Source organism: Seriola dumerili, unplaced genomic scaffold (genome assembly GCF_002260705.1).
Source record: "Seriola dumerili isolate Sdu_G_001 unplaced genomic scaffold, Sdu_1.0 BDQW01000331.1, whole genome shotgun sequence".
Taxonomy (NCBI): Eukaryota; Metazoa; Chordata; class Actinopteri; order Carangiformes; family Carangidae; genus Seriola; species Seriola dumerili.
In genome coordinates this window covers 12,488,457-12,504,411 of record NW_019174586.1, presented here as the reverse complement: position 1 = coordinate 12,504,411, position 15,955 = coordinate 12,488,457, and positions in this window count along the sequence as shown.

Below are 15,955 nucleotides of genomic sequence, written 5' to 3'. Positions count from 1 at the left end.
GTAGGAAAAAAGCGAGGGAAACAGAAGGGGAGGAGGGGTGTTTGTTTTATACTCTGTTCAAAAACACAATGGCTGTTTTAACAGGTTACTCACAATAAGTGCGCAGGAACTTCAGTCTTGAAGAGCTGTAGCTGTAGTTGTAGCACAAACAGCCTGAAGTGGGCATACAACACACTGTACGTTCAGGGCTACACTGCTAACTGCTAGCTAACTCGCTAACTAGCTAACACTCGGCTCGCTCTCGCTCTCTCGCCCGCTACGTACACGACGTACGTACTGAGCTATTCCTGAAACGATTCCTGAAACTATTCCTGTTATTTGTGTTACGATATTCTGTCTCAAACTTACTGCAAATCTCACACCGAGACGATAAATCAGTGTAATCAGCTCCTTTACTTGCTGTTGCCGCCACTTAGGGCTTCATGGGCATGTTTAATTTCCACACACGTCTGCGCATGCGTATAAATCATAACTGATTTCAGAACGGTAGAAGCTGAGTGAAGGACAGTTTGACAAGCACACTGTTGCTATAGCTACTTGCCCGTTAACAATCATAGGATTATCCTCAACACGCATGCGCAAAACACCCAAAAGAAAGTTGATGTCCTTTCTGCTCGACACCTTTGTCAATGGAACATGGCCGCGGCCACGCCCACCGAAATGTCAGAAACGATAGCTGGTAGTTAGAGACAAAACCCTGCTGCCACCACAAGAGGGCAGTAATTTATAGATCCTTTATGGGACAGAAGCTGATCTGAGATCAGATGTAAGGAGAGATATCACTTCCACTTCGGTATTGTGCTAATTGATGTCTATTTTTAACTTTAACTGTGCAAATACTGACGCACGCCCCTGCTCTTTACTATTGTTTACAGTTTTATGATCCAAAACATTATGATCACTCACAGATAAAGATATTAGATGGTAAATATTGGTCTTCATACTAAGTGTGTTGGATTTGGGTGCAAAAGACCTGAGTGATATCAACAAGGGTCAAATCGTTATGGCCAGATGTCTTAGCAGCAGTTTTTCTGAAACAGCTGATCTCCTGGGATTTTCTCACAGGATAGTCTCCAGATCTCCAGAGCTCTGTCTGCACCTCCGAAAGAACATGTCCGACCTTGAGGTGGATGGACTACAACAGCAGAATCTGGATTCAGAATCCATAGACTCAACCTGCCTCATGTCTACAATCCAGGTTTCTGGTGGTGGTGTGATGATGTTGGAAACGTTTTGCTGTAACATTTTGGGTCTTTAACACCAATCACGTTTATGGCCACAGTTCACCATCTTCTAGTGACTCCTTCCAGCAGGGTAATGCTCCATGTCACAGAGCAAAAAGTCATCTCCAGCTGGTTTCATGAACACGGCCTCTCCAGTCTCCAGACCTCAATCGAGTAGAACACCTTTGGGATGTAGTAGAACAGGAGATTGGCAGCATGAATGGGATGCAGTCGTGTCAACATAGAGCAGAATCTCAAAGGAACGTTTCCAACATCTTGTCAAATCCAATTCATGAATAACTGAGGCTGTTTGAGAGCAAAGAGGCCATTTTATTAGGAACGCCAGACTAACACTTGGTAGTTCCTCCCAGTGTTAGTGTGGTGTTCCTCTGTGAGTGCATTTTCCCTGGGGATGTTGAATAAAGTCTTGCATTTTCATGTCATTACACATCCACATGTTGCAGCTCTGAGGCTCCTGATTTTCCTGTGAGACTTTAATTCAATGAAAACATTCAGTCGTCTGGGGAAAACATTTACTTCATCACAGCCCAGATTCATGATCCACTTCTCAACACACCTGCCGTCTGCTGACAGGCAGAAGCAACAGAGCTCCAAATCCATTCCTTACGCTCCTCACTCTGGGTTTGGTCTTTTTGTTTTGTTTTTTTTTTTCTTTTGAGGGGTGGGTGGGGTAGATTGCTCCTGTCTGTTCCCACAGTGCAGAGCTGATGTGAAGAACAGCTGGTTGAGAAGAAGGGAGGGAGGGAGGGAGAGAGGGAGGGAGGAGGGGGGAAAAAAAGCTGCTATGCAACGTGGCGTTTTCCATTCTGCCTGGAAGCCACAGTCCAGCCGAGGATGGAGAGCAGGAGAGGGGGGAGGAGGTGAGGTCATTAAACCGTGAGACTCTCTCTCTTTCCTCCTCCTACATCATTTATTCTCTCCTTCACCCAGCCTCCCTCTCTCCTCCTTTTATTTCTCCCCTTCCTTCTCACACCTTTTTTTTTCTTCCTCACCCCTCTCCCCTCCTCTCTCTCTCTCACCCACCCACTCACCCACCCTCTCTCTCTCTCTCTCTCTCTCTGTAAACGTGGCAGTTGTCGCTCTGTATTTGAGTTTACATCTTTTACAGAGGTGATGAAGTGAAGAGCTGCAATTATACTTTTTTTTTTTCATTTGCTGCTGAATTATTCTTCTGCAGGTTGAGCCACGTTGAAATATGACAGACCACACGATCACTGTGATGACACCACACGCTTACAGACAGTTCAGGTTTATAGCAACACTATAACACACTGTGAAAGCCCCTGAAGTCACACACACATCTCAGCGCCACGTAATACACTCAAAACAAGAGAAGAAAGAAAAAGGAAAAATGATCCTGTAGAGAACAAAAATTAGAAAGTATTTGGCCTCAAATGGGCAAAACTAGAAAGCGCAGTTTCCGGGCTGAAATTTTTCCATGGCTGATTTTTTTCATCTAGATCTAGAGCCACTTAGAAAACTGATTGGCTGCAGCAGTGAACTGTTTATTGATCACAATGAATCAGCTGCTACGATGAGTTTTCCAGCTGATGTGTGTTTTAACGATGACGGCTGGATTCTCTCCAGCTGTCAAATACTGTACACTGTATTTTATGGGTTGTTTATGTGAGTCTATAAAGTGGATTTTATCATATTTTTTATATTATATGTTTTATGTAATTAAGTTTCATGTGTGACATCCTTAAGACATTCAGTTAGTTCAATGGGCCACTTCAGAACTTCAGCAGTTTAATGATTAAGTGCAAACGATGACAATGTTTTGATGTGTACTGTAACTTCTTCAGAGTCAAACAACAAGAATAAAGATTTGAAAAAAGTTACATAACAGGTAGAGAAAAGTCTCTCATTGGTTACCAGGGGTGGGAGGTATTTAATCTGTGGGCCAGACAGAAGGTACTGAAGGCTGAAGCAGCAGGAGAGTCATTTCACCTGGGTACATCAAGTGTTTCATCTGGCTGAAGATGACGTTTCTTAAGGTTCAGTTGAACTTGATGTGAATCTGATGAGAATCTGGTAACCAGTTATTGGAAAATAGAAAATAAAAGATTCAAAATTATTATGGACAATAATGCCAACACTAGTGTGCCAAGTTTGGAAATTGAATCTTAGACACAAAACGGCCATAAAGAGACACATTACAATCAAAAAGACGTAAGGGGCCTTTTACTTTGACTTGTGAAGATTTGTATGGAATTTGTGAGAGGACAGGTTAAAAAAAGTTTATCTTTATCAAAGGAATCCAGGAAGAAAATCAGTCTGCACACCTCAAAGTTATGAGCCAAAACATAAACTGCTTCATAAATGACCACATGCTGGTGCTTTTGGGTCCAGATCCTTAACACAAAGTAAAAAAGTATTGCAAACAAAAACAATCAATCTGGCAAAATGATGTCTGATTGTCAACTACACATCACGTGGCCACAGCTGCTTCCACTTAAACATTTCCTTTTACTTTATTCAGTCGACTGTGTGTGATCCAGTTTCATATGTAATGACAGACTACGTGTTAAATGAGCTTTTTATGTCATTCAGGCGAAATTCATAAAACTGACCTGAGTAAATCTCACAAACAGGCCAGATATTCATATCATTTAAAAATGGACAATTTATGTTTTTATATCTTCACTTTTGACTTAAATTAATGCCTAGAAGTTTTTTTCTCCTTTGTTTTTTGTTCCTGTTCACCTCCCAGGCTCACCTGTATATAAAAAGTCCAGTAAACTTCAGGCTTCGGTCTAAATGAGAGAGAGAGAGAGAGAGAGAGAGAGAGAGAGAGAGAGGCAGGGAGGAGGGAGATGAAGGATGAAGGCAGCAGAATATTCAAACCCAAATAACAAACATCAAAGCTACTTTTTTAACCACTATTTCCTCTATAAAGTCACACCAGCTCTTAAAATGATTACTACTGTACGCTGAGGGACAGGGAGTCTTTTCACTTTGATAGATGTTTTGCCTTCACTCAGACTTGGCCACCTCCACCTCCCTCCTCCTCCTCCTCCTCCTCCTCCTCCTCCTCCTGCTGCTGCTTGACACACAACAGCAGAAGGCGAAGGTACAAACATTCACCAGGCATAAATTATGGGTCTTTTTAGGGGATTTTCTTTCTTTTTTTTTTGCTCCTATGAACATACTTCAAGGTGTAAATGACACGTTGGCTGCTCATTGGTCGACCAGAGAGTAAAGCAATTAAACACAAAAAGACTTCATAGCGCTCTCAAGAATGAAACTAAATAAAGACAAACTTCATAAGATCCAAATAAAAGTTATTATTGTCTGCATGATTCCCCTTTGCAGAAGTTAACTGCTGCATGTTGTTTTAAATGTGAAGGGTCATGTTACCAACATGGGGGAGCTGAACTAACGCCACAACTAGCTAATCTGCTACAATGTTAAAAAAGACTTCTGCACAGTTTTCAAAGGAAAAATATGAGTTGTATTACGATTTAAGTGAATGTATGTATTTAATATAAGTGCTCTACTCTTTAGTCTGAACAGCTGAACGCCTTAAATGTGACAGAGCGAATTGTTTGTGTGTTTGAGGGAAGTCTGTGATTTAGTCGTTCCTGAAAACAGTCGGAATGAGGCGCCACACAGAGACGAAACCCTGATGGAGGGTTATAGGCTGTAATTACACCGACACAGAGGACAGCAGATGAGCTCACTGCCTGGCCACTGGGATCACGGTCCAGTTTGTAGGGATTTGTATAAAGGACACGCCATCGCCCACAGGAAGCGTCCGAAATCAGCCACAGTGGGAGGGAACAAGAATTACCTGAGGAGGAAATGAGAGGATACACAAAATCTGTGGTCAGACAAAATCTGAGCAGGTGATGACAAAACATGTTTTTGCTGCATGCGGTTTGGTCAGATGAGTGCACACGTTTACTAGAGAGTAAATGGACTGATGGTCGTCCATATTTGAAAATCATCTCACAGGTAGAAACGATTATAAATGTGCAGACAGCAGCTTTTAAGAAACGGTTTTAGTCTGTATCTTATGCCTTTAAGTGCCAGGAGTCTGATGGGAACATTACAATTTCTTCTTCATAATTTACTATCTTCCATCACATAATGAGGATACGTATTTGTCAAGCTGCAAATACATTGTAAATGTTAATAGTTTATGAAGTTTGGTGCAGGTGTCCTGCAGCTCTTTTCCAGAAGATAACAGTTAAACAGGCCACTGGATCAGAGACGTCTCCCTTTTTAAATAAGAGACAAAGTAAAGTGTCATGCTGGGGCAATGTTGTTCTGATTTATGTCTTATAACTAATTATTATACTCAGTATTAGGAAACATTAATAAAGTCATTCATTTCAGCTTATAAAGTCTCTGAAAGTGGAGCCTTAAAGGAGGTACCAAATGTGTTTAATATTTCTGTTTGATAGAAATGGTGCAGCCATAAAAAAACATGGAGTCTTAGGTTTGACTATTCCACTCAGAGCAAACATCATAAAGTGTGAGTAAAGTAAATATAGAAGATTCTGTCAGACACATTTATTTTCTGGAAACAGAGGATGAGTCGCAGCAGCAGACGTCAGCAGCTGCAGACAGTCTGGTGACGTGTAAACCAAAGCTTGGACACAGTGTGCTGACATCAGACACACACACACACACACACCAACACACACACACACACACACACACACACACACACACACACACACACACACACACACACACACACACACACACACACACACACACTGTATCTGGCTCTCATAGCGGTAGCCTACACACACACTCTCTCTCTCTCTGTGTCTGGACACATCAGAAGCCTGGACTCGAGGCGGTGCAGTAAAAAGTTAAAGTGCTTTCAGCTCATAAAACACAAAACTTTGCTTTTTATGCTGAAGTGTGGACGGACGGAGGGCAAATCTTTATTTCTGCTCCGTCTCATTACACTGAGAACAAATTCACTTCCTGCCAGACAGAAGGTGCTTTTAGAGCAGCTGAAGAGGAGAAGCACAATATACAAGGATACAAATCCTTTATTTTCTGACCTTAAAATGCCTCTAAACGGGTTATATTAAGATTACATGAAGGGACATGTGCACTGAATGACTAGAGGGGAAAAATGACTGAAATAAATGAAGGCTTAATGCTCTTACAGTAATGATTAGAGCTTTAATAAGTTAATGTTGGATTAATGTACGGTACAATGAGGAAAAACTGAGATATTCAAGTTTGAAATTTAAGAGACCCTGACTTATATCAAGCGATTATGGTATTTCTAATATTTTGTAAAGTCACTAAGGTTTTGTCCCCAGTTCAATTTTGTTCAAAGTTCTGTATATTTTCAGTAATGAGGTTGTAACCTAATGCTCATTAAATACCAGAAACAACATTTTTTTGAGTGATAAAAAATGAAAGGACAGCTCTGATATTCCAGGTTGGTCTGAGGATGGAGGCAGAGGAGAGGCCGTGTTGTTGCCTACTAATAACTTCCATGCTTTTGAGATCAGTAACTGCAAACCATACTTCTTGGGGAGGGTTCTAGTACAGTAACGGCCATCTACCCTACACACATCAATGTTCACATTAACTTCAGATCAAATCAAAGACATTTAACACCAGCGAGGAAATCAATCTCTTTATATCAGGTGTAAATATGTGTGTTTGGAAGAGTGCTACCTGCAAGGCTGAAGGAAGGCCTGAGGTTGTTGATACTAAAAACCCCACAATGCATCACAGCATCTCGCCCGGCAGCTGTTGATCTCAGCAGACTAGAAAGAGACAGAGTAGGTCATGTTTATCAAATTACTTTATTGTTCTAATTTGATTACTAGTTAAGGAACACCACATTAGAGATGAAGATAGCACCTATGATCAGAGCAGTATGTTACTTATTAGGGTAAAAAAAAAAGGCAAACAATATGATGAACTGTATATATTATGTACTGTATAGAAACACATAGAACTTAACATAAACTTGGATTCATTATTTCATGGTGTATTGCTTGGTATTAACTGAATAACACATTATTAATTAAGGACAGAATTAGCCTAAATTGACTAACAGCAATAGGGATCAACAGATTTTTCAGGGCTGATTTGATTATTAGTAATCAAAGAGACATAAATATTCTGAGCCGATGCCAACTCAAAACTACTGCTACATAAAGACACTTGCCCTTTCAAGTTTCTATTATTTTGTCCAACCCATTTATATCAACAAAGATAGGCTAATTAACAGAAACACCTCTGTATAAACAGTATATTTTTCATGAAGGACGATTTATTACAGGGCTGTTGTATTAAACTATATCAGTTTTAGCTAGATGTTCCTAATAAATTGCCAACTGAGTGTACATTAATAATTATCAGCTGTGTGCACAGGCTGCAAAGAGCCTGACTGGAATGAATTGATTGCTCTTGGTGCTGTTTTCACCTGGGAACTGATACTGGCTCCCTGGCAGCCTAAAGATGTTGTTTAATACTTTTATCATATATTATTATCATCCACATATAAGATGTTCTACCCCTCCTCTTCCCCTTTTAAAAATGTAGCGCAGTAACACGTTTACTCGGAGTACATTACCTTTCAACAGCAGTGAGTGACCGTTTACGTGCTGACGTGCTGACGTGCTGACGTCACTGTAGTGTGTCCTATCTCTGGAGTTTCTGTTTCCGGTAGAGTTTATTGCTGTTCTATCTGAACACAGTTAATGTTGTTGTTTTCTTCATTACAGTGACTAACTACCTATTGCACATTTAAACGTACCAGTTCTGCTCTAGCACCCACAGCTCTCTGCTGCTTATAGCGAATTTCACTGATTCAGCTTTTGTTTACATGCTATTTAGAACTGATTGTTACTTTAGCTTAGCAGTTAGCTCTGGCTCCTCTCTCTCCCTTGCTCAGTGTGTGTCTCGGACCAACAAATTAACTTGTACATAAGAGTGTTGTGTTTTTGTAGCTTCAGAATATTGGATTGTAATGTTTATTACAACTTCAGCGATGTCTGCTGTCATGCTGTGGACACACAGCTCCGCTCGCTAACCGGAGCTACAAACAAGATAGCATGTTAGCTATTACTCACAAATCCCTGAGTTGTCATCTGGAACATGGGTGAACAATGAGGAACTGGGTGATGCCCGGCGATCGGAACCATGGGTGGTAGGCTGGAGACAACAGTCCAGACCAAGCGATAGCTGCGCGGGAGACTTCTGCTCCTCAATGTGTTTCCTGGTCCTCTTTGTCTAAGTGTACAAGTGTGTACAAGACAGTTTTCTCAGTCACTTTACTCATTCACTCATTTACCTCTCATCAGTTCGTTAAAGCTTTAACCCAGGTGACAACATTAACACATACTAGCAACACAGTAATATTAGCTACTTCTACATTGAAAAATGCTATTATGCCTAGCGCGCTAATCGCGGTTAGCGTTTCACTTTAACACACGTTAATAACGTGTTTTCAGTTCATCAAAGTTAGCTCCAACATGTTGTCTGCCTGAAAATGTCTTGTTCGGCGTTCAGTTGTTCTAAAAGACACTCAGAGGAATCGGCGGTTCATTTTTTTCCGGTAAGTACATTTTGTTTTAAGCCTATTTTTGTTAGCCAAAACTGGCGTCCGTGTTAATGTCACAGTTCAGGTGAAGATGCACCTTGCTAACCAGGCTAGCCAGCTAGTGCTAGCGTTAGCTGATAACTTAGCGATTGCTATGCTAACGGTACCTGGCCCCGCTGGGCTGATAACCTGTGTCAACCTGGGTTAGCCCGTGGAAGTGCTCAGTCAAAGTCCAATAAAAAGGTAAATTTAATCGACGTTAATCTAACGACGTTTGGTTTGTGTTTCTCCCACATGTGACCCAGTTTAAGTGATCTGCGTTAGTGTAATGCGCAGCGTTAATGTTAGTTAATACATTGTCCATCGAGACGTCGTGATAGTTCAAGTTAAGATAACGTGACGTATACAAAATGTGTAGACAAATATTTGTCATATAGAAGATTGTTCATTTAATACTCAAACCAGTCCTCAACTGAAGCAGACATTCATGCACCTATCCTGACAGCTGATCGATATTTGATTAACTGTGATCCATCGCATCTTAACTCAAGTGTTTGTTTTATTGTCATTTGAAAGGTTTCCACACTGTGAAAACTGAGTGATCTGTGCCAACAGAAGGAGGACCTCATGTACAGAGCAGCCCATTTGTTTCCAGTCATCTGGCTGTGGAGAAGGGAGACTGCATGGACATCCATCCATCTCAAATGTGCTGTGATGATGATGCTAGAAAACCTCTCCCAGTTCAGCTTCCTCTGATGAAATGACAGACCAACTGCTGATGAGTTTGTTTATTATTCTCTGTCTTCAGTATTCACAGGTTCAGTTTCTTACCTGCAACTTAATTTCTGCTGTTGTTGACAGGTGATGGTAGCAACACTTTTAAGAACAGAATTTATAAATATTAAACTGTGATTAAGTGATGGATAAACTCTAGCACTGTCACCACCTCCACAGGTGAAAGTATTTACCAGTTAACATCTGCATGTTTTTTGATCCTTCATTGTCAGTGTTGTCGGACAACATTTAAATATTTCTAGTATTTATGTTGTTGATTTAAGCTAACGTGTTCTATAAAAACCATCAACAAAGTTAAAGCAAGAGCTTCATAAATAACTTTATTGAGCATTATAAACTACATTAATTTAAACAATTTACAACACTGGAAACATGTATAAAAGAATAATAAATGGATTCATTAAATACTGTAGTGTACAATTTACAATCAACTGTAACTTTAAAATAGAAGAATAGTTGTGGATGAAGTTAAAGCTGAATTTCACTGTCATATCTAAGTTTGCTTAATAAAAAGAAGTAGTGGAATCAATAGAATCTTTACTAACAAGTATGATTATTCATCATGAGTCCTAATGTGTGAGACCGTTCATATTTATTTGCTCCAGTAACAATCCCCCTGGAACAGCACACTGATATTAACTATAATGGCTGACTATGAAATATGAACTCTAATGTTTTAAAACTATTGACAATTTGGTACAGCTACAGTGGAGTCCAAAAGTCATGTGATTGTATGTCTGACATGGGGCAGAGAGTGTAATACGACAGTGAGGGTGTAGGGAACCAGGAGGAGCAGAGCTGATCAGACTGAACAATGTTATGGCCACTGGTGTTACATTAAAAAATACTGTATTATCATATAAGACACTGTGTGTATGTTTGGGAAGAGAAGATATTCGTGTGTGGACACTGCAGGTGGAGGTGGTGCAGGGCCTCCATCATTGCTGCAAGAGGTTGTAGGTGTCCCCAAAGATCCAGACCTTGGCTGGATGGAAAAAAACATTAGAGAGAAATCATATCAATATCATATTGTAGAGTATAGAGAAAAAGACAAAAGAAACCACTCTGATTAGATGATCACAGACATCTGAAAATACATTATTCCCTCAGCTTAGTTGTAATCAACAGTCTGCTGAACGGTTTTACATTAAATAACAATAGAATAGAAACTAATACTCAGTTTGGTGTCATTGTGCAGGTGCACATGTCATGATGGTTCTCAGCTCTCAGTGATGTTCTTTATTCTGACAGAGAAAATCATTCCAACAGATGTTTTGACTCCTGTCATCAATAATGAAATGAACTAGAGCTGAAAACTTGCCGACTAACACTGAACCAAACTTAATATGAACAAACACGACACACACGTCCGCTGCTCTGCTCTTTAACAGCACGTCCAGACACGACAGTTCACTGTAATAACGGGATCGTTTAGTGACCGTGACTTACCGACATTGACAACCCGCTGTAACACTAAGGTCGGTGACGTCACCTTCGCTTTGCAGAACTCATTTTAAAACACGTTATAACATGTTTTCCCTCGGTCTATGGTTTTAATACAAGCGGTTACACTACACAGTTAGCTTACACACAGTAACTTCAGCTAATATTACAAGGTTTCTCCTCATATATGTGATATTTACCAAATGTGGACATGTATGCGATTAGCTACTAAGATTATTTTAACACTAAGATATAAAGTTTACCTCCAATTAGCGACTTCGTACCGCGTATCCAGGAGCCTGCTGCGGTCAGGTAGCCGGTGTAGGCGGCCGTGCGTAGCAAAGATCCTTTCTTCAATTGTTCTTGTTATTACAGTCTGTTGCTGCACAAAGCTCGGGCATTTTAACACTAACTGATGGATTACTTGTCCCTGTCGGAGCAGAGAGGAGGAGCCTCCGACTCAACGGCTTCTCCTATTGGTGCAGCAATGATCCAGCAGCCCTCACCACAGCTGTTGCCGTTTGAGCATCAGAGGAAGAGAGTTTAAAAGCCCGGCCCGCACATCATTAGTGGCGGCTGATATGATAGGCAGCTCGCCTCTTTACCACCTTTGTGAACATTTGTGTGTAATTTGTGATTTGGTATTAGATGCTGGTTGTGATTGTTGGGGACCGGGCTAGGTTTAAAATTCTGCTTGTGCATCACACCCTTAGAGAAAGATTGTTGGACACATTAGGGACAGGGGTGCTGCTTCTTGTGTTTTTTTGGGTTTGTTAGAATTGCACAGTTAGGCTCTTTGTTGGCTCCTGTTCCCCTACTTCAGTTGTCCTCTTGCCTTGTTTGTATTTTTGTTTACTTATTTACCCTCCTGGTTACGCAATAAATTAAATCAGTAAATTTGATTTAACAATAACACCTGGTTTTATGTTGCTTCCCTTTTCCCCTAGCTGGGTCGTAACATAAAGACTGCCAACATGCGGTGACTGGAAAGACAGCCCCATGACTGCGATATACGGAGAAACCAACATGGCTGAAGTGAACTGACACCTGGCTCTGTGAGCAGTCCAGTCAGTAAGTGAAATACTCAATGAGTAAAATTTCCCAGGCTGTTGTATCTTCTTTGCTTGCAGAAATCAACTGCCTGGTACTGGATGTGAGTCCCACAGCGTCAGAGGTTTTACTTTCTCAGCAAAGTGGTTCCACAAAGGGTTTATATCTTGATGCTTCATGTGAACAGTGCAACATCTACTGGCCTGAATGCAAAATGGGCAAATACAAATGTTTGTACGTCACAAACTGAATGTAAGTATAAGGGAAAGCATGATTGTATTTTATAATCCAAGCATAGATTTATATACTGTCAAAGCAAATAAAAATATTTTGTCTACATCAAATGTGTCAATATCAGTCAAGTTAAGCTCAATGTCTTTGTTTTAATGTAAGTGTCAAAACTGCAAGTTCATTTGCAATGTGGGCAAAGAACATGTAGCTTTACTTTTAAATGTCAGCTTTGGTGGTTTTGCTGAAAAGGTGCAATATAAGATGTGGCCAGAACTTTAGTTTAAAATGTTAAAAAAAAAAAAAAAAAATTATCACTATCAACAGTCTGTGAAGCAGCCACAGTGATGTCATGATCAAGACCTCCATCTGTTGTATTTCAGAGTTATCTACTGAAATGAGCATGCGCACCAGCCAGCCCCGACCTGTCCCTGTGTTGTAATACCCCTTTGTGACGCTAGATGCTGTGAGAGTCAGTGGCGCATCAAGTCTGCTCTCACTCCTATGAAGAAGAACAACTTCCGGCAGCGCTTGAAGTTAGCATCACAGAGACACAGGAATGGATGAACCTCCTGAAAGGTGATATTCATCTGCATCCCGAAGGGCTGCTCCCGACAAGATACCACGTTCAACGTCAAAGAAAAGAAGCAACACGAGTAAATCTCGATGTGGCTTTCTGCCGCTGGAGACAGCTCCTGAGGGTAAAGAGATGTGGTTTGATGCCGAGCTCGCAACTTTCCTGTTAGCCCGGTGAGTAGCATCAAGGTTGGCTCTTTAGCTAAAAGTTTAATCAGTGCAACGACTGACAAACCGTAACGACAAACATTTCAGGTGGTGATATTGACGTTGTCTACAGACGTTTTAGCGGTTACTAGGACTGTCTGTTGCTCTCGGCTGTTGTACAGCTAGTGACGTCAGTAACTTTAGGCTCATTTTGTAACTGATGACTGTAACTTGAGATTGTATGGACCCAGTAGACCGAGTGAATACACGTCGATCGGTTCACCATGTTGTAACCACTTTACATTACTGTTAGATCAGCCATGATTGAAAGTGCACTAGGTCTTTACATTTCTCAGGAGATTTCATCATCCCTCTGTCTTTATCAGTACCTGAGCCAGTACAGATGCAATACCGCCTCCACCCGTCTCACCAACGGCAGAGAATCCAGACAGTGAGGAGGGTCTAGGTGAGTAACATGCTATCATTTACTTTTAAAAGTAAAACTTGTCTATACCACTGATTAAATCAGACCCACAGTGTGTACATGTTCATACTGCTGATTCTTAATAATGAATAAATCACTGCCTATATTGGTTATGTATTTTACATTATATCCATATTTGTTGGTTATATAGTGTGTACATTGAATTCTTATCACACCTAGTTGTTTACCCTTCATTTCCTTGCATTTACATTTCATAATATTCATACTGTATTTATTTTTGCATATTCATATCTATCCTCACAATTTATTATACTCTCACAACAGACCTAACATGTTTGAACATAAAGAACTTATATGATCTAAACTAATTGTCCTATCACATGTTTGTCTGTATCAGGACCAGAAGTCCAGTCTAATCACCACCAATGATGGACCAGCACCAGCCTTTTCTTCTGCATCTCGCCTCATCAATCATCAAGCACATTGCATCAACACCTTGAGGTATTATTCCTGCACATGACAGATATTGTCTATACTGTGATCTTTTGCACATCCCCTAATCAATACCTTTTGCACATCTTTCCCAGCAGGAGTTTTGTCATTCTAAAACACTTTTGTACATAGTTGTCTAGTATCGTTTTCATTGTTTGTTTAACTTTTTTTTATATGTATCTATGTATTTTTTTTTTTTTCCTATGACTATGTTAATTGCATACTACACCAAGCCTAATATCTTGTAAGTGAAAACCTACCTGGCAATAAACCTTACTTCCTGAGTCTCCCTTTGTGATGTCGTCATCATCATCATCCCTTCCTCATGCTATAGCCTGCCAAGGCCCACCCATGTGTCATGCAGTATGCCCTTGTCTTCATAAATCTGCAAGTGTGTGACACTGAGGTTACAAGTATTTAGATCCTATTTTCACACCTGAATTGAAATTTGAATATCCTACATTGTAAACCTCAGTGTCACCACACTTGCAGGAATTTTGAGCACCATGTTTACAGTTTGTGCTTTGCCTGTGTTCAACCGCTTGACAGAAGCTCTTCCTCTTTCAGTGTCTTTGCCGTATCGCCTCACCACTAATGTGTTTTTTTTTTTTTTTTTTTTTTTTTTTTTAATATATAAAATACAAATTCTTCCCATGTACATGTAACATTTGTTCAGATTTATTCATAAAGTCTTGTTTTATTACAGTATATGCTAAATAAGGTTTAAATGGATGATTGATAGATCTTTTATGTTCTGAAGTTCTTATAATGCTTCAAAAACATTTCATAGTTGAGAAGCTGCTAAACATGTCCTTATTTTTCCTTCTGTTATATATGTCATGGGACGGCAGAATCCACCTCGGGCTGGAACCACACCGTGCCGTCGCTGAAACCAGCAAGAAATGGTAAGTCATGCACACCATGATTTAAATTACAAAATGTTAAAATAATATTCTGTTATTACATTTAAGTCGTCATCATCACAACTGCATCAGAAAACAATGTGGATGTGATTATATATGTTTGGCTTGAATGTTACAATTAAAATACTTGTTTGGAAACTTGCTGTTTCGGATTTGTTGTTCAGGAACTTATTGTGATGGAGTAATGAGGAACTACTCAGTAACAACTGTTTATCACTTCACCGACCAAAGCTCTAAAAATAGTAAACTACCAGTTAAACCACAGCCATGTAATGTTTAACATAGCCTGCTTTATGCTGAGAGATGTGTATTAGTTAGCAGATGTTTTTAAAAACAAAACTGTTGTTGGCTGTAACTGTGTGTCCAGGCTCAAATTAGGGTCAAAATGATTTTGAGCTTGTAAAGTGATGTTCACAAATGATTCCAATGTTTGTAGTTGTAAATCAACCTTTGTAAACCTGTAAAATAAATCTGCATGAGAAATTCAAGTTTGTGTCTGTGAAACAATTGCACTTGTGTTGAAGAGATTTGTATTTGCTGAAAGTCTGACTCAAAACTCCACAAACGATCAGTGTTGAGGTTGAACGACGACACTGTAAAATGAGAAATGGATTTGTCAACATCTGTGTTGCGATACAGAGCAGAAAACTTTAAAACTCTGGTCAAAAGTTCCCACAGTGGGTGTGTGTGACACTGAAGTGACAAGGATCAAACTTCGTACTTGTCAGTGTCACACTCTCGGGATGCTGCTCACTGAGTTTTATGGTTTTCTGCTCTTTATCTCTACAGATGTCCACAAAAGCATTTCTTCTTTGCCTGTCTCTTGAACCTCACCACTGATCATTTGTTCAGTTTTGCTTCACACTCTTAACAAATACAAATCTCTTCCACACAAGTGCAATTGTTTCACATATTCAAACTTGAATTTCTCATGCAGATTTATTTTCCAGGTTTACAAAGGTTGATTTCCAACTACAAATATTGGAATTATTTGTGAACATCACTTTATAAGCTCAAAATCATTTTGAGCCTAATTTGAACCGGGGGCTAAGTCGGGGGCTAAGTCGGGGGCTAAGTCGGG